Raw genomic sequence first — 20,048 nt, forward strand, 5'->3', positions numbered from 1 at the left:
CTCTAGAACACAGGTTAACTCTTAATTTTGCCAAAAAAGTCCTTTTACGATCCTCCCAACTCTTTATTTATAGACCTGGGATTCTCAACTGATATCCCCTTTAGATAGGGATATTTCATTATTTACCTTATATTTATATTACAAAATAAATGTTTAAAATACAACTGATCCCTAAATTCGAGTGAGGAGTGAGAGATTCCCGGATGCTTAGACCAATTCTCACTGAAGTAGTTTCGGGCAGTTTGACGTAGTCTCTCATGCATGTTGATTACTCTTCAAGCTTTTCGTGGGTCAAAGGTGGTATGTGCATGGCTCTCCTCGGACCAAAGGTCATGTACATTTGGCTCTCCTCGGACCAAGGTGGTCCGAGGATACTTACTTTGCTTCTTACTTCGGGCAAATTCGAGGTATCCCCCTTCATTGTGTCCGATCGGACACAATAGTTTTCTTCTTTGGCTTAAGGTGGTTCAAACCACCCTCTTTGGCTCCTTCAGTCAAGGTCCGATCGGACCTTGCACTCTCCTCCTCGGACCAAGGTGGTCCGAGCCATCTCTTCTTGCCATCTCCTCGGACCAAAATGGTCCAAGGCACCCCCATAGGCATCATGTCCGATCAGACACAATGCTCTTCCCCTCGGACCAAAATGGTCCGAGCCTTCTTTGTTCAACCAAGGTCCGATCGGGCCTTGCACTCTTCTTCTCGGACCAAGGTGGTCCGAGCCACCTTTTACATATCATCTCCTTGGACCAAAATGGTCCAAGGTACCTCTCCTATGGGTATGTCCGATCGGACATAGTGCCCTTCTCCTCGGACCAAAATGGTCCGAGCCTCTCCTTTTCAACCACAGTCCGATCGGACCTCAAAATCTTCTCCTCGGACCAAGGTGGTCCGAGGTATACTTTCCTCCCCCTTCTCACCTCGTTCAAGCCCAAGCCTGCCTCTTCCATGGCATACCCGATCGGCCATTATGTGGATTTCTCCTTGACTAAAACTTAAGCCTTAGTCATTCTTTTGGACACGTTCGAGCCAAACTATCAAGAGGTCCCCTAAGCTTAGGTCCGATCGGACCTATTGCTTTTATCTCTTGAACCAAAATCCAAAACTCCCCTTCAATCTTCTTGGACTTGGCTTTAGGGTCTTCAAACTGGGGTCTGAGCCAAGCAACCCCCAGCCCCAATATTCTCTTCGGTCGGGTGTATTTGACTTGACTATCTGTCCAATTCCTTAACTGATGTATTGGACCATTACTAAGCCAGATCACCCCACTAACTCATGCCATGGCCAATTTTACTGCCACGTCATTTTTTTCAAATTTTTTGGATAACATTTGCCCCCCAAATTTATTATATGATTCATTCACGTAATAAACTTTTTCTCCAGCTGACGTCATTATAAAAAATAATAATTGTTCATCTTCATGCAGCAGACCCACAATCACTGCGAAAATCCACCCATGATCGTGGAGAGAAAAATAGTCCCAGAATGCCAAAGGTCCAAAAGTAAATAAAAACCCACTTTTTTCCCTTTAAATATCCCCACTTTACACTCTCTTCTTTACACATACAAAAATTACTCTCAAAAAACCTTCCATCTTCTCTTTTGGCCGAAATCCCCAAGGACCTCTTCTTCTTGCCGATTTCACAAGCTTCAAGGGGGAGCTCTTCATCTTCAAGCAACCTTCAAGCAAACCCAAAGTTTTCCAACCTTGGGTAAGTCTTCTTTTCCATGCCTCTTAGATTGCTATATTTTTTTTTTTCAGAAATTCTCTAAAAAAAAAAATGCCATGGCCGAACCCCTTTGCTTTGAATGTTCTTGAAGTTCTTGTGAATGTTTTGTACAATGTGTTTGCTTGTTGTTTTGATGAGGTTTGTGGCATGGGTAACCCGAATTTACCCCTAATTTCATAGGAATTTCAAGACAATTTGGCTATTTTGACATGAATATGAATATGGGTTTTGAGGGTTTTGATAGTGTAATGGGTTTCTAAGAACATGAAGGAAAACCTTTCATTTTTATGCTTTGATCTTGTTTTTTGTATGTGTGAATGATTGAATGTGTTTAAACTAGGGATTTTTAGGGCTTTTCCCATTTGATTTGGATTTTGGGGTAGGCAAAGTATGCAATTAGGGACTATTTTTATACGGTTTTTGCCCAGAAATTCTGGGCATACGTGCATCTTTTGAGGCATGCAAAACCCATCAGGTCTGATCGGAGCTCACGTCCGATCGGAGACGGTGAGCTAAGGCTGGAGCTCGAGGCGTGATCTCAGACCACTTCCGATCGAGCATTGAACGTTTTTTAGGCAAGTGTGTGGTCCGATCGGACCACACTTGCCTCCCTTTGCATCGAAGTGCCCAACCCATCTCGACAGCGACTTTTGAACTCCCCCAGACACCTATGCCCGATCGGACATAAAGTGTTGCTACTGCTGGCTAGGAGTTTTGGAGGCACGAGGCACACCAGGCGGATACTTGGACCGTGGGTGCGAATCTTCTCCTCGGGCGTGCTACGTCCGATCAGACGTTTGGGGACTTCACGTTGGGCTCGTGTGGTGGCAAGGCAAGACGTCTTCTTGGCTAGATTGTGTCCAACACACCTTGACATTCGACCGAATGCAATAGGCTAGATCACCCCCTAGAGCAAGCACACGGTCCGATCGAACCATCTCCAAATTCATGGGGCTCGAACGCCTTTTTGGTCATGCCTCGTCCGATCAGGCGTATCACGGGCGATTTGGTATTAGGCTCGCACGAAGGTAGGGTCGAACGTCTTCCTGGCTAGGCTATGTCCGATCGGATGCATTTAGACGACCATTTCCTTGAGCCCAAAATGTGGTCCGATCGGACCACACCTAATCTCTTCGGCCTTGGCCTTCTCAATGCATACTCAACTCCTTAGCATGTTTATCTTACACACATAAGGAACTTAACCTTATAGGAAAACCTCAAAAATGCCCCATTCTATAAACTTTAATAAGTTCAACACTCCAAGTACTTTTTAGGCACTTTTGAGCATTAAAATTATTTTTTCCATATGCGTTATATTTTTATAACTTAGACAAAATTTTCCAAGTATAAAAATAACTCTTATTTTTGATGAATTTCTTCTGTATGGTTACTCACCTCCCCATTTTTTATTCATTTTTGTAGATGAATCACTCCGACTATAGGGGAGGTGACAATCATACGGACTCCGAAGCATCTGCCCCGCAAACAATCGAGACTCCCTTAAATAGCGATTCCTCACCAGACTCGTCTACTGGTTACACTCCAGAGGACCGTCTTCGCCGCTTCAAGCAGATCCTCCCTCGCTCAGCCTTATATCTTCTCCACGAGAAACAGTTCCTTCGACAAGCTTCTCAGTCGACGATGAGGGTGAAGCAATCTAACAGGCTCCCTCAGGAACATGATCCGCAAGTTGCCCGCAGAGCAGTACAGAAGGTGGTAAAGCGCAATCAAACCCGCACTACCACAGCTTCAAGAAAACCTTCTCAGAAATTTTCTACCGCGATCCAGGGCTTAGCCGTTCAGAAGCCACGTGATGAGGGAGAAGAAGAACCCTCTTGGTTCATTGCTGAAGCTTCAAAACTTAATCCCGCGCTGTTCCAAAAACACATTGAAGCTTTAGGCTTGAGCGGGGCGAACGTGACATGTCCGGGCTCGCATCAAAGAGCCAATAGGCCCGGTGGAAGATACTGTGCCTGGTCCAGGCATCATGTGCATGCTGGAGCAACACTCCCGCTGCACATCTATTTCCGGCCTGTAGCAGATTACTTCAACGTCTCCCCATTTCAGATCACACCGAATGGGATCCAGGCACTCTCTGCGTTGTACATCCTTTACTTCCTGAATGGTTGGGACGAGCCCACCCCTCATGAGGTGCATTACCTATTTGATCTTCGGACCAATCCTTCCCACAACAACTCAGGCTTCTTCCACTTCTATCATAGGCATAGGGGGATTACATATCTCAACGGCATCTCTCACAAATCGAACGTCGGGAAGTATCATAAAGAATACTTCCTCACGTCGGATATTGAGGCCAACAACTTGGCCTTTACACGCTCGGGTCCATTCGAGCGACCATTGCCTACTGAAGGGATGTTTAAGCGGGCCAAGAAGTTGGCTAACATGAGTCTTAAGGAGAAGGATGTGAAAAGGTTGGTCACGTTGGACCTCCTTCAGATGGTGGGTCTGGTGCCATGTGACCAGGATCTGGCGGGGGAAAGTACCACCGGGGAGAACGACACGCCTGATCAGTCTAATGAGGGCACGGAGCTAGTGACTGATCGACTCTCTCCTGGGCCTTCTCCGCTTTCTCGCAGACCTGGCGACTTAGTCATTAGAGAACCCACACCTCAGCACAGATCTACTGTTTCCGCTCAGCCTGGGAAAGGAAAGGCTATCCAGGTTGAGAGGGAACTTAGCTCGTCTTCAGACGACGAGGATGAGTTCCTAGACCGGATCCTCAACGCAGGTAACACGTGTCTAGTGAAAATAGGAATATTTTTGATAGCTCGGTAATTATAGAATAACAAAATTGTAGCATACCCTTGTACACGTTTCACTATGTTTAAATTTCTAACTACTTTGTGTTTTCTTCCTTTGCAGATTCAGACATGTTCAGAGAGTGCGTTGCTTCAAAGAGGAAAACTGGTGATGGAAGTGGCTCTATGCCTCCACAGAAGATTCAGAAGGTAGCACCGCCCAGTCAAGGGAGGCAAACTGAGGGATCGACTATACTCCCACCATTGGCTCCCTCTTCCCTTCCTCCTTCTGCGAGCCTAACTCCTACTCACCAGGGTAGTTCGAGCGAGCTTTTTCGTACTGTTAGCAACCTGGGCAAGGGACTTCTTGAGGATATTGGCCATGATGCATCGACGCTTCAAAGCCTAGACTCCTACCCTCGACTTAGTGTCGAAGTTGTCTTGAAGAGAGGACTCACTCAATTGATGAAGGTAAGTATTTTTTCTTGAGACAATTTGTTATTGGTATTTTTACTTGTAATAACCTTTTGTCTTCCATGCAGTCACTTGTCACCATTGGTCACGCTTAGCTCCGAGCCGTAGACTACAAGGAGTTGATCAAGGTGTAGAACGATCAACTGGTGGAGGCCAAATCCAAGCTAGAGCAAGCAGAGAGAACTGTAGCTGAACGGGACGAGTCTCTCAAGAAGCTTTCTGACGAGAACCAGAAGCAGGCTCAGAGCAACGCTTCCTTGACAACTCAATTGGAGAAGCATTCCCTTGAGATTAAGGAGTTAGTTCGAGACAATGAGAGGCTAATCAGCGAAAACGAAGAGTTGAAACAAGAAAAAGAGCTTGACTTGATTCACTTTGAGGAGGCCAGTTTCGATTGCATTTATAAGGTCTGGAAGCTGAACAAACCTCTTAATCTTGATTGTTTCTCCAAGGAGGCTCAGGCAGAGGAGCTTGTCAGATGCAAAGCAAGGGCCGCTGAAGAAGCTGCCAATCCTCCCGCAGTCACCCCCGCCTCCTCTGCTTTATCATTCCGAGCGAGAGGAGCAGCTGATGCCGAGGAGGGAGTCGATCAACCCACTAGAGGAGCTCACCTGTGACTCCCTCTCGTAGTTCATCATAGTATACTTTACTTTGTATTTTGTTGCTCGAACTAGTGAGCTATTTTGACACTTAGCACTTTACTCTTTCCTTGTCGACAACTTTAAACTTTTAAGTTTTTATTGTACATAGCAAAGTTCTTAGATGCATTTAGTTTCACATGAGTATTTAGTTTTTTAACTTAGAAATTTTTACCATTCCATAAGTCTATACTAAATATACCTCCTCATGCTCTTATTGCTCTAACTTTTTATGAGCATAAATTTTTTATTACACGAGTATCCGTTTCTAACTTAAAATTTGAAAAATTCTAAGTTACTCAAGCTTTGTAAAACAAGTTAGCTTAATGGCTTTTTTTAGACTTCCAAGCTTACAAGTCAGCCCAAAAACAAATATATTTGCTCGTGCTCTTATTGCCTGTGTTGAAATACAGACTAGTATACCCTATGTGCCCCCCAAGTGATTGAGGGTTGATAAATCCTTGATCACTTGCTACTTGATCGAATTTGTTCGAGTAGTTACTACTCGTAAAGCACATAAAATATACAAACATATCTCAGTAGTTGATCACTACAAAAATATTATTTAAACGTTGGTCCTTCATATCATGATACCGACCAGTTGAACACTGCCCGGTATATATTTACACTTAGTTTTTAGAAGATCTGTTTTGTTTAAATCATTATGACAGTTGAACACTGCCAAGCAAAAATAATCAACACATATGCAAAATTTGTAGCAAGATGCAACCACGCTGCGCGTGGTCTCTTTTATTATTTGTAATAATAAATGACAAAACGTGTCTAACAACGAGTTTCAAACAAAATAACATTGTTCAAAATAGTGTGACTGGGTAGCAAATAACCAGTTCACAAACAAAAACTTAAATAACAAGTTAAGCACTTGATACAAAGTTACTATTCTGCAAGCAGTATTTATTGATAATATTTTCTCAAGTGCTCGCCATTCCAGTAGTTCCTGATCAGCTCCCCATTCAACCGAGCAAGCTTGTAAGTGCCGGGCGGCAAGACTTGTTCAATTTGATACGGTCCTTCCCAGTTTGGACCTAGCACACCAGCTGCTGGGTCTCTAACAAACACCTTCCTTAGGACCAAATCTCCGACCTGGAACTTTCGATCTCGCACTCTGGAATTGAAGTAGCGTGCCACTTTTTGCTGATGAGCTGCTACTCTGAGGCTTTCCTCCTCTCTCCTCTCTTTGAGGAAGTCCAATGATTCTGCCGACAACTGATGGTTCTCCTCTTGGTTGTAAACGGTCCTTCTATGAGAGGGTGGATCTATCTCTACAGGTAACATGGCTTCATACCCATATGCTAAAGAGAACAGGGTATGGCCAGTTGTCGTCCGAGCGGTAGTCCTATATGACCAAAGGACCTCTGGTAACTCTTCTGCCCAAGCACCCTTAGCTTGCTCCAGGCGCTTCTTTAAAGTGTCCTTCAACGTTTTGTTCACCGCTTCAACCTGCCCATTGGCTTGAGGATGGGCAACCGAGGAGAAACTTTTGGTGATGCCATGCCGAGTGCAAAAATCGGTAAATATGTCGCTGTCAAACTGGGTGCCATTGTCGGACACTATCTTTTTAGGTAGACCATAGCGACATATTATGTTTTTAACCACAAAGTCTAATACTTTCTTCGATGTGATGATGGCTAATGGTTCGGCCTCAGTCCACTTAGTAAAATAATCTACTGCGACCACCGCAAACTGCACTCCTCCTTTTCCCTTGGGCAACTTCCCAATTAGATCAATACCCCACACTGCAAAAGGCCACGGACTTTGCATTTGCTTCAAAACATTTGGGGGCGCTCTGGGCACTTTAGAAAATCTTTGGCATTTGTCACACCTTTTCACATACTCCATAGAGTCCTCGTTCATAGTAGGCCAGAAAAATCCTTGCCTCAAGATCTTTTTAGATAGGCTCTGCCCCCCAGCATGATCTCCACAAAACCCCTCATGCACCTCAGCTAATAAGTTCTTTGACTGGTCGGGAGTGATGCACCTTAGTAGAGGTAAGGAGTATCCTCTCCTATACAACACTCCATCCACCATGGTGTATCTAGCAGCTTGCCTCATAACCTTCCTTGCTTCATTACGACCATTTGGGAGGGTCCCTTGCCCAAGGTAAGCAATGATGGGAGTCATCCAGGTGTCGGCTATCATAATCGGCATGACTTCTTGTCTATCAATGCTCGGCTCCGCCAAGTATTCTACTGGTACTATATTCAGGGTTTTGGCATCCTTTGCACTAGCAAGTTTTGCTAGAGCATCGGCGTTGGAATTCTGCTCCCTTGGTACTAACTTGATGGTATATTCCTCGAACTGGGCTAGTATATCTTTGGTTTTGTTTAAGTATGCCACCATGCGTAGGCCCCTTGCCTGGTACTCCCCCAATACTTGATAAACCACCAATTGGGAATCACTATTTATCTCCACCGACCGGGCACGTACATCTCTAGCCAGTTGCAAGCCTGCTAAGAGGGCCTCATACTCCGCTTCGTTATTAGAAGCATTAAATCTGAATCTTAGTGCACAATGAATTCGGTGCTTCTCTGGTGTGACTAGTATAATCCCAGCTCCTGAATGGTGCTCATTCGACGATCCATCAATGAAAAGTTGCCAAGTAGGAATTTCTTCTTTTAACCAAGTAACATTCTCCTGCTAGTCTGGAACCTCAACGATTCCGGTACACTCAGCGATGAAATCTGCCAAAGCTTGACCTTTAATAGCAGTCCTTGGTTGGTACTTGATTTCAAATTGGCCTAGCTCAACTGCCCATTTAAGTAGCCGACGAGACGACTCCGGCTTATGTAAAACTTGGCGAAGAGGCTGGTCAGTGAGGACCTTGATGGGGTGTGCTTGGAAAATATGGCCTCAACTTTCGTGATGCAAGTACCAAGCAATAAGCAAACTTCTCAATCATGGGGTATCGGGACTCCGCTCCTACCAAACGCTTGCTAACGTAATACACTGGGTTCTGCACCTTATCCTCCTCACGTACTAAGGTAGCACTAACAGCGTGTTCCGTGACTGCTAGATACATAAATAGGTCCTCTCCATCAACTGGCTTAGAAAGAACAGGAGGTTGAGCCAAATGCCCCTTTATCGCCTAGAAAGCTTGTTCACACTATGCGGTCCACTCGAACTTCTTGCCTCCTTTAAGCAGGTTAAAAAACGGGACGCACTTGTCCGTTGATTTTGAGATGAACCTGCTTAGAGCCGTAATCCGCCCAGTCAAGCTTTGCACATCCTTTATTCTTGTCGGAGACTTCATCTCCATGAGAGCCTTGATCTTCTCTGGGTTTGCTTCTATTCCTCGGGAGTTAACAATAAACCCAAGGAATTTCCCAGAACCCACTCCAAATGAACACTTGAGGGGGTTTAACTTCATGTTATACCTCCTTAAGATTGCAAATCACTCCTCTAAGTCTCCCACGTGCCCCCCAGCTTCCTTTGACTTCACCAGCATATCATCTACGTATACCTCCATGCTCTTGCCGATTAAGTCACGAAACATACCATTCACCAAGCGCTGGTAGGTAGCTCCTGCATTCTTTAATCCGAAGGGCATCACTCTATAGCAATACAACCCTATATCCGTTCGGAAGCTGGTATGCTCTTCATCAGGAGGATGCATGCTGATCTGGTTGTATCCCGAATATGCGTCCATGAAGGACAAGGTCTCGTGACCAGAGGTTGCATCCACCAACTGGTCTATTCTCGGTAAAGGAAAACAATCCTTCGGGCACGCTTTGTTTAGATCAGTAAAATCTACACAAGTCCTCCACTTTCCATTGGGTTTAGGCACCAAGACTGGGTTTGAAACCCAAGCTGGGTAGTATGCTTCTCTAATAAACCCATTCTCCTTCAATCGCTCTACCTCCTCCTTAAGAGCCTTTGCTCGATCCTTGTCAAGCAACCTCCTCTTCTGGTGTACCGCTGGATATCTTTCATCCACGTTGAGCACGTGGCTGATCACAGTTGGTGAGATACCCACCATATCCTTGTGAGACCAGGCGAAGACATCTTGATTCCTTCGCAAGAACTCTATCAGTTGTACTCTTACTTCAGCTTTCAACTTCTTTCCAATTTTGACCCGTCTTGTTGGGTCATTCTCATCTATAAGGACCTCCTCTAACTCCTCGGACGGTCCCACATCACTCTCATAATCCCCAAAGCGAGGATCAATATCTCTTCCCTCGCTTTGGGCAACGCCCTATTTGGTGACTTCATCACCTGATGGGGTCTTCTGCTCTTTTAAACTAGGAGTGCTCTCCTGGCTACACTCCTCCAACATCTCTTCATCGTTCACTACTACAAGACTTTGGTCTACATCCATCTCATCCACCTCCTCTTTTTCAACACTCACAATCATATTGTTCTCCTTGGCACCTTTCTTTGCCTTAGCTATGGAGGCATTATAACACTCTCTAGCTTCCCTTTGGTCTCCTTGGACGCAGCCTATGCCAGCGCTGGTCGGGAACTTCATAGAGAGGTGCCAAATTGAAACTACTGCATGCAAGTTGGTGAGTAGTGGTCGACCAATAACCACATTGTAGGCAGACGGGCAGTCAACAATCAAAAACTCAGTCATCACGGTTTCATGCTTGGGGGCTTCCCCCGTGGTGACTGGTAACTTTATTGTCCCAGCTGGTGATAGTCCCTCTCCAGTAAACCCATAAATGACGTGAGAACATGGCTTCAAGTCATTGATGGATAGCTTAATTTTTTCAAAAGAGGACTTATAAATAATGTTTACGGAGCTTCCCGTATCAACCAGACACCTTTTCACCTTCATATTAGCTATTTGAACTGTCACAACAAGAGGGTCATTGTGAGGATACCTCACATGTTTAGCATCTTTCTCAGTGAAAGTGAGGGACTCACTTTCATACCTTGGGTTCTTTGATGGTCTCTCCTCCACCGTCATAACCTCGGAAGTGGACGCCGCCCCCAACTCATGACGAAGGGTGCGAGCATACCTCTCCCTCGCCTTGTTGCTATCCCCAGCAAGATGCGGTCCTCCACATATTGTATCTAGTGTGAAGTCCACAGGTTCAGGTTGTAAAGGTGGGGACCGTTGCCGCTTGAACCCGGGATTATTGCTGCTACCCTCTCCCTGGGTCTTCTCTGCCTTATACTTTTTTAACTTCCCCGACCGGAGGAGAAACTCTATCTCATTCTTAAGGTGATTACACTCATTCGTGTCGTGACCATAGTCTCCATGGAAACGACAGAACTTGTTCTTATCCCTCTTACTCATTTCCTTCTTGATTGGTGGGGGTCTCCGGTAAGGGACCTCCTGATGGCTGGCTAGATAGATCTTCGCTCGGGTCGCCGAAAGGGTGGTGTAGTTGGTGAATCGAGGTTCATACTTTGTAGGCTTGTCATTGGATCCTGACTTAGCTTTCTTCTCATTGCGGCAGTCAGATCCGTTATTCCCACGTTTCTTACTACCGCCTTGATCATTTCCGCTATCCTTCGGAGTTTCATCTAATCCACTTGGGTTGTTCAACTCGTTCTCTCCTTTCTCAATGGCATCATCCAACTTCATGTATTTATCTGCCCGGTCCAAAAACTGTTGTAAAGTTGAAATTGGATGGCGGTGGATGCTGTCCCACAAAGGACTTCGATAAATAATACCGGAGGAGATTGCAACCATTTTCCCTTCATCTCCAACCGCGGTAGCCCGATTGGCTTCTCTCATAAACCTTTGAATGTAGTTCTTGAGAGACTCATCTTTGCCCTGCCTAATGTCCACCAAGTGGTTGGCATAAACAGGAGGGGTTCGGGCAGTACTGAACTGCCTGCAGAACTCCTTCCTAAAGCTCTCCCAAGAGGTGATGGAGTTGGGTTTGAACTTCCAGTACCACTCCTGGGCAGTGTCTGACAAGGTGGTGGGGAAGACTCTGCAGTGGTAGTCATCACTCACCCCAAGTAGCTCCATCTGATCTTCGAACTTTCCAACGTGTCTCACCGGGTCTGCCTTTTCTGTATAAACTGGCAATACCGGCGCTTTGTATTTCATGGGTGGTTGGGCTGCTCTTATTCTAGCACAAAAAGGGCTACCACTTCTGTGGTCTACCGGATCTATAACTGGTTGTTTTGACAAACTTTGTATTGCCGCCATCAAAGCATCAAGCTGGGCTTGGATGCCCGGGGCTACTGCTGGGGACACACCCTCGGGACCGTTTGGTCGGGCACTCCTATCCGGCGTATCAACATCGAGTATTTCTACTCGACTGGTAGGACGGATTGGCTCCTGCCCTTCGACTGGAATGGTCCTCCTTCTGTCATCAATGACGTCCCTTGAGTCCTTCTGAGCAGTGTTCTTTCCCAACCGGTCGAACACCGTACTCCGAGTCTTCTCGGAAGGTCTACTAGGTGGAGCGTGCTCCTTGCCATTACGCTGGTTGGGATGCCATGGTGGCTTCCCCGTTTGAGCCGGTTAATCATCTCCTCCTCGTCGATTATTATTCTTCTCCTTCGACTGGTTGGTGTGGTGACTGTCAGCTTCATCACGCCCATGTCCATCTTTGAAGTGGGAAGTCTCCTTGCCACGAGGAGCTTTGTTGTGCCCCTGCTCAGAAGGTGTTTTCTTACTGCCAGACTTATGACTCCCTGACCTGGAAGTCTCTGATCTGTGGCTCCTTGAGGGGGTCTTAGAATTCCCCCTTTGGGTAGAGGCAGTGCGCGATCGTACTCCCTCCTCCTCATGACCAGGTGGGTTACCACCACCCCTGCCTGGTCTATCAGTTTTCTTATGACCAGCTTCTGTGGTCCTTGCCTCTGGGGTGGGTGTCACCCCAGGTGCAGCTTGAGCATTGGCTCGGGTCAATTGCGTAGCTGCCTCTAGAGCAAGCGCAGCTTCGCGATGTCGCTTGTCGGCCTCCTCCTGTTGTCGACGGATCTCCTCGCTCTTATCGTCCATATCTCGTCTTTGCTTGGCCATTTCCTCAGCAAAGGCCTCCTGCCGCGCTCATAGTCTCCTGGAGCTCCTCAACTTCTGGAACTACATCCTCGAGCACAACTCTAGGCTCATTCTCACGATCTTGAACGCTGGGACCCTCTGATCTAGCATGCTCCCTGGAGGTACTTGCCCTCTTGGAGGCCGCGGTGGTGTTCTTAGGCGCCATATTGCTTCAGGGACTGTCTGTCTTCTCTTTAGGCTCTCAATGAAAGCACCAAAATGTTGACTGTGATTTTAGCCAACGACGTAAGAACGTCAACTACGACAAGCCTTCAAGAGAATAATAAACGACAGCAGACAGTTTTTATCAACGAAAGTAAATAACATGAGATTTTATAGTGGTTCAGCCCCGATAATCTGTAATAGCCTAATCCACTTAGAGATTTTATTACTGTATTCACACTCAAGATCAGATGAACAGTGTCAACTGAGTTTCTTCAATGCAAAATATTCCGGAATACAAAAAGGGGTTCTCTCAGGGAAAACACTTTCTCTCTCTAGAACACAGGTTAACTCTTAATTTTGCCAAAAAAGTCCTTTTACGATCCTCCCAACTCTCTATTTATAGACCTGGGATTCTCAACTGATATACCCTTTAGATAGGGATATTTCATTATTTACCTTATATTTATATTACAAGATAAATGTTTAAAATACAACTGATCCCTAAATTCGAGTGAGGAGTGAGAGATTCCCGGATGCTTAGACCAATTCTCACTGAAGTAGTTTCGGGCAGTTTGACGTAGTCTCTCATGCATGTTGATTACTCTTCAAGCTTTTCGTGGGTCAAAGGTGGTATGTGCATGGCTCTCCTCGGACCAAAGGTCATGTACATTTGGCTCTCCTCGGACCAAGGTGGTCCGAGGATACTTACTTTGCTTCTTACTTCGGGCAAATTCGAGGTATCCCCCTTCATTGTGTCCGATCGGACACAATAGTTTTCTTCTTTGGCTTAAGGTGGTTCAAACCACCCTCTTTGGCTCCTTTAGTCAAGGTCCGATCGGACCTTGCACTCTCCTCCTCGGACCAAGGTGGTCCGAGCCATCTCTTCTTGCCATCTCCTCGGACCAAAATGGTCCAAGGCACCCCCATAGGCATCATGTCCGATCGGACACAATGCTCTTCCCCTCGGACCAAAATGGTCCGAGCCTTCTTTGTTCAACCAAGGTCCGATCGGGCCTTGCACTCTTCTCCTCGGACCAAGGTGGTCCGAGCCACCTTTTACATATCATCTCCTTGGACCAAAATGGTCCAAGGTACCTCTCCTATGGGTATGTCCGATCGGACATAGTGCCCTTCTCCTCGGACCAAAATGGTCCGAGCCTCTCCTTTTCAACCACAGTCCGATCGGACCTCAAAATCTTCTCCTCGGACCAAGGTGGTCCAAGGTATACTTTCCTCCCCCTTCTCACCTCGTTCAAACCCAAGCCTGCCTCTTCCATGGCATACCCGATCGGCCATTATGTGGCTTTCTCCTTGACTAAAACTTAAGCCTTAGTCATTCTTTTGGACACGTTCGAGCCAAACTATCAAGAGGTCCCCTAAGCTTAGGTCCGGTCGGACCTATTGCTTTTATCTCTTGAACCAAAATCCAAAACTCCCCTTCAATCTTCTTGGACTTGGCTTTAGGGTCTTCAAACTGGGGTCTGAGCCAAGCAACCCCCAGCCCCAATATTCTCTTCGGTCGGGTGTATTTGACTTGACTATCTGTCCAATTCCTTAACTGATGTATTGGGCCATTACTAAGCCAGATCACCCCACTAACTCATGTCATGGCCAATTTTACTGCCACGTCATTCTTTTCAAATTTTTGGGATAACACTATCGTTTTTTAAAATAATGAAATTGTAACATACTTGATTACCATTGTTTTTCCTCTTAAAATTACTAGGTTGATTAAATCTCTCAAGACATTATTTTATTTCATAAAATAATTTATTTAATCATTTAAAATATATTTACTCCATTACTTACTTTTAAATTCCATAAAATCACCAAGACTAAAAATTATGAAAAATACTCATAATTTAACATGTTTATTTAGAAAAATAACATTATAATCCAATTAACAAATTTATAAATTTAATATGAGAAAAATCTAATTTAGATGTGGAAAAATATATTTTTACTTGTGTTATTTTTAAGATCAAATTTTTAAAATAAAATAAATTCATATGTGAAAATCAAATGATTATTTTTATAAATATTTAACTAAACTTTCAGCCATGATTTAATTTATTTAAATATCACAAGAAAAATAAATTCACCATTTTTCTTAATTAAAAATAAAGAAAATCATAACTTTTAATATAAAGTCATAATAGAAATAACATCTTTAATATTTTCATGGGTTAGGGTGTTGATTTATTTCACCATATACACAAAACTCCTTTTATTTTAAAACACAACTTCACGTTATTATTAAAATTTCAGCAACTAACTATATATTCAAAATCATCATTTTTATGTTTAAAACTCACATTTTCTCAAAAATAAAGAAAAAATATGTAGGTAATTAATTATGCAAAATATTATTTCAAGGCATCTTAAAATCCTCCATTTAATTTCTTGAAACATCAAAACACTTGCAAAAATTTATTTAAACATTCAAAAACATTTTTCATCACATACAATATTATTTCTACACAAAACCAGCAAGTACAACAATTCATAAAATTCTCCCTTTTCATAATATTTCACAAAATTCATACATGTTTATTTAACAATATACCAACACAAACCCTAGCATATTTCTGTTAGGAAAAATATGTATTTGCCTCAATGGAAATAGTAAGATAACATAACTCTATGCAATAATATTACAAATAAATATTGATTGATTGAATAAGGTTACAACTCTATAACTGAAAATACAAATAAACTAAAGAACAAGAAGAAGAGAAGAATAATAGAATAGTGAAAAATACAACTCAAAGCAAAATATTACAAGTAAAGTAAAAGAGTTTGAAATAAAGACAAGACGATTACAACTCAAAACAAGAAATACAAATAAACAAAAGAGAAGAATATGAAGATGAAGAGAAATAGAATAGAAAGAAAGAACAAACAAACTAAATAGAAACAACTCTCACTCACACTACCAAAGTGAAGAGTGTTGGGGATCACCAACTTGAACAAGGTTTGAAACCTTTGTCCAAAAGCTTATTTCCCCCTAACTCAAGCACTAAGGGATGTCTCACAGATTATAGGAAATGCTTTCTGGAATTATCAAGCCTCAAGGTGTTTCTAGCCAAGTGCTCTAATGGATAGAAATGTTGTGTCTTTCAAGTGAGCTATAGGCTCTTATTGATAGAGTTTAGAGACACCCTTTGAATTTGAAATTCCACCAACCCCTATGGCTGTTACCAATGTTTAATTGGATTAATATGGAATTAAAAATGAGATTTGGGAGTTATTTGGATTTTTGGAACCGTTCAATACTTTTGGAAAAAAACTGAAAAAATTGCTTGAAATGCACCTGTGGCCGGGGCAAGGGACATCAGTGGCCACAACCATTGCTTTCTTTCCCCCAGGCCACGGCCACCATCATTCAATGGCCGCGGCCACAGCCCAGTTTCAGCACTTGAAAATGTGTTGTTTTTCCAAACGGTTTCAAACCCTCCCAAATGATTTTGTAACCCCCAAAACACATTATTGGGGTTAAAATCATATCTCTAACAGCCATTTCTCAAATGGCTTTATGAAATTCATCTCAATATTGTGTAACACCAAATTTACACAATAAATGGTAATATTTGGAAGTTACAAATTTGTAACGCCAAATATGTTACATTATTTGGATATGTCTTATATATCTAAATATTGTAACTCTCTATTATACGTTACAACATGTGACATTCTTTGTCACATTTATTTAATCTAAAACATTATATTATAATATAATATTACATTATATTATAAAATAATATAACAATTTCTACACCTCTTTACTCATTTTAATGTTACCATTAGCATATAATAATTCATCAAACACCTTGAAACATTCTCACAAGTCATAAATAAATAATCATTTTTGATCTTATCTTAAATATACTCTTGACATATTATTATCATGCAAGTATTCCAAAAGAAACAAAACCAACATATATCCATTTAAGATCTTACAACAACCTATCATGTTTCTAAGATTTAAATTGACATAAAATATAAAAAATTAAAAAAAAAAGTATAACCATTATGCTTTGTTTATCACCATTAGACCAAAATCCACTTAGCCCACAATACTCAAATCTTTTCATGTTATAAAAAAATATTCATCAACACTTGTATAGATCACAATCTTAAAACCTTTGCATAACTTCACATAGAGTCTTTAAGCCAAGCATACCCATCATCAAATCATAGAAAATTATAAACATCATATTATCAACACCACATAATAATAAGCTTCATGGACATACTATGACTATACCTATAAGAATTTCAATCATAAGATTCAAACCAAAACAACATGAACACCCATGCCCATGCCTAGGTTAACTCCCTCATGCATCAACATAAAAAAAAAAAATAACCATCAATCCATTACCCAAGAAACACAACAAACACTAGGGTTAGAGATCCATTATCTCTCTTAATTGTAAAATCAAGAACACACAAGATGACCAATACCCACAACTATAATCACCCCTTGCTCAAGCCTAGGGTTTTCGAAACCCCATGAAGAGAGGAAAAACAACAACCATCCAAGAGAAGAAAACAAGGTTTTAGTCATCAAGACAAGAAAACAAGAAGAGGTAAAGAATCAAATTACAAAGAGGATCAAGAACACAAGCCTAGAGTTTTCTCAAGATCTTCTTCTTTCTCTTCTTCTTCCTTCTCTCTCCCTTGCTCACGCCACTTCCTCTCTCTCTCTCTAGAATTCGGCAGCCCAAGAGCATATTTATCTCTTCTCCAATTTCCTTCCCCCTTTATCCTAATTCTCTCATAATGATCTAATAAAATAAAAGGGTAAGTTTTCTATTTTCTATTTATTTTCTCTTAATTTTTATTTATTTTGATTTTTCTTAATTGGAGGAAAATAAAGATGATAGCATCCTTGCCTATTTTATCTAAAATCTCTCAATAAAGAAAATGGTAAATTCTCTCCTCCTTTCCCACTATGCTACACGTCCAAGACTCTCTTTCCCTTTTCTTTTTATTTATTTATTTTTTAAATAATTAAATCTAATCAAAGGAAACCACAAGTGTGTAGAAAATTCTACACATGTACACCATGCTACCATGCACTTGCACACACTCAATAACTAGGGTGCATCACTACCTACCATGCACCTTAGTGCATTCAACCAAAACTCACATAATCACATTTTTAAAATAAATTAATAAATAACATTTAACAAATAAATTCACAAAATTCTACCAAACAATTCTAACAATTAATTTAAACAAACAAACAATTAAATAAAATAATTCACAACACTTAACAATTAAATAAAATAAAACACAAAAATTTTAATAACTAAAAAAATTTTTGGTGCACTACAAGTAGTGGACGACGAGGCTCCAGTGACTAAATAGATGATTAACATCATCAATGATGTTATTGGTGAACAAGACACTAACGAAGAAGGCATACATGAAGGAATTTCAGATGGTGGTGACAATAGTGCGGAGAATCAATTTGATGACCTTAATCGAGAGGTTGAAGCTGAGTTATACCATGGTTGTACATGGTTGTCTTCCTTGAACTTCTTGGCGAAGATGATGCACATGAAGGCTATGAATAAATGGACAAATAGTTCTTTTGATGAACTTTTGAAGTTTATGAAATTTGCATTCCCGAAGAAGAATAAGATTTCGACTTCATTCTATGAGTCTAAGAAAAAAATGATGAAGTTAGGGTTAGGTTATCAATCAATCCATGCTTGCAAGTATGACTGTTGCTTGTTCTGGAAGGAGAATTCCCAAAAATAGAGTTGTCCTGTATGTGGTGAGAGCCGATGGGTTGACAGACACAAAGGGGAAAAAATTCACCCACAAAGTGTTGCGGTACTTCCCTTTGACTCCTAGGCTGAAGCGTCTTTATAGTTCAAGGCATACAGCAAATGATATGACCTAGCATAGTATAGAACCCAGAAGATGGTGTGATGCACCATCTTCTTGATGGGGGTGCTTGGAAACAATTTGATTCCAGATATTCTGATTTTTCCAAAGAACCCAGAAACGTTCGATTGGGTTTGGCTGCTGATGGTTTTAATCCCACTAGGACACTTTTTTAGGGCACTCACCTAGATGCGAGTCCTAAAAACAACTCCTGGACTTTTTAGGACTCGCAAGAATTTCTTTTAGGGCTCGTGGAGCGAGTCCTAAAAACTTATGTGTGTCCTAAAAATTTGAATTTTAAAAAATTTCTAATTCCCTCCAATTTTTTATAACTAAAATTGTGAGTCCTAAAATAATGTTTTTAGGACTCGCATTGCGAAATCACCTAGGACACATGTCTTCGCTGTAGAAGTTTTTGAAATTCAAATTTTCAAATTTTGCAACCACCAACAGCGACGACATGTCATCGCAATATCCCAGTCCAATCGAAAAAAAAAGGATTTCCTATTGCGACGACTGTGTTTTGTTGTTGCCGTAGATTGCTACACATACTATAGCGACGTCGTTTTGGCGACGATATGTCGTCGCTGTAGGTATACAGGGACGATTTCTTTATCTACAGTGACGACAAAAGTCATCGCTATAGGCTCTTTTTCTTGTGGTGATACCAAGTAACTCTCAAATCTTCATTTTAACTTCATAAACATCTAATTAAACATTGGTAACAGCCATGGGGGTTGGTGGAATTTCAAATTCAAAGGGTGTCTCAAAACTCTATAAATAGGAGTCTAAAGCTCACTTGTAAGACACTATTTCCTATCCACAAAGCACTTGGCTGGAAAATACACCAAAGAGACTTGATAATTCCAGAGAGGTATTTCCTTGTGAGATCCCTTAGTGCTTAGAGAATAGGGGGAATAAGCTTTGGACAAAGGTCTTGAACATTGTTCAAGTTGGTGATCCCCACTACTCTACACTTTTTTTTTTATCAAGAAGAAATTGAACTTCATTGAACAAATGAACAATACAAATGAGAGTCAAAACAATTGAGAGTCAAAGACTCAAACACCAACAGGAAACCTGCCAACTACAAACCAGAACAGAAAACTACTAATTACATTGTAGTTGTCGAATATACAATTGGTCCTTAACTGAGATATGACTTTTGGACACTATATTTAGCCTATATTTAGTAGTATATATAATTTCCTGAGTTAGTTTTAATACTGTTGAGGAATAACCATCATGAAAACATTTATTCCTCTTTCTCCATATACTGTAAGTGACTGCAGCACAAACCATATTCACAATATCAGCTTTAACTCCATTTTGTGCTCTAGCCAACCACACCAACCAGTTTTGAAAATCGAGAGGCCAAGCAACAAACCCCAACCAGTCAAAAATTCTATTTACCAAA

The sequence above is a fragment of the Humulus lupulus genome, chromosome X, assembly GCF_963169125.1.
Source record: "Humulus lupulus chromosome X, drHumLupu1.1, whole genome shotgun sequence".
Classification (NCBI taxonomy): Eukaryota; Viridiplantae; Streptophyta; class Magnoliopsida; order Rosales; family Cannabaceae; genus Humulus; species Humulus lupulus.